This window comes from Apaloderma vittatum, unplaced genomic scaffold (assembly GCF_000703405.1).
Source record: "Apaloderma vittatum isolate BGI_N311 unplaced genomic scaffold, ASM70340v1 scaffold1208, whole genome shotgun sequence".
In the NCBI taxonomy this organism is placed as follows: Eukaryota; Metazoa; Chordata; class Aves; order Trogoniformes; family Trogonidae; genus Apaloderma; species Apaloderma vittatum.
The window spans coordinates 31,978-32,317 of NW_009728821.1; positions in this window are offsets into that span (position 1 = coordinate 31,978).

The window sequence follows — 340 nt, forward strand, 5'->3', positions numbered from 1 at the left end:
CCAGATTTCCTTTATAAAAAAAATCCACCTCAGAATTTGCTGAAAACATCTTAGACTTCTAAAAAAACCCCAAAAAAGCCCCGCAAAATATTATGTAAACTTGTAGGTAATCTGGTATCGCTGATGACTTTTTATTTCCACGTATAAAGGGTTTCATGTAACGTGTAATCTCTCCACCCCAAATACTCCTTTCTAAACCAAAAAAATTTACCCTTTTGTTCAGAGAAATGCCCTGGTTTCCCAGTAACTTCATGATTCACATCGGCTGAAGGCGACCGGTCAGGAAGGATCACAACCCTGCTCTTTTCACGAGTGTCTCGTGCAGGCAGCAGCACGTGAA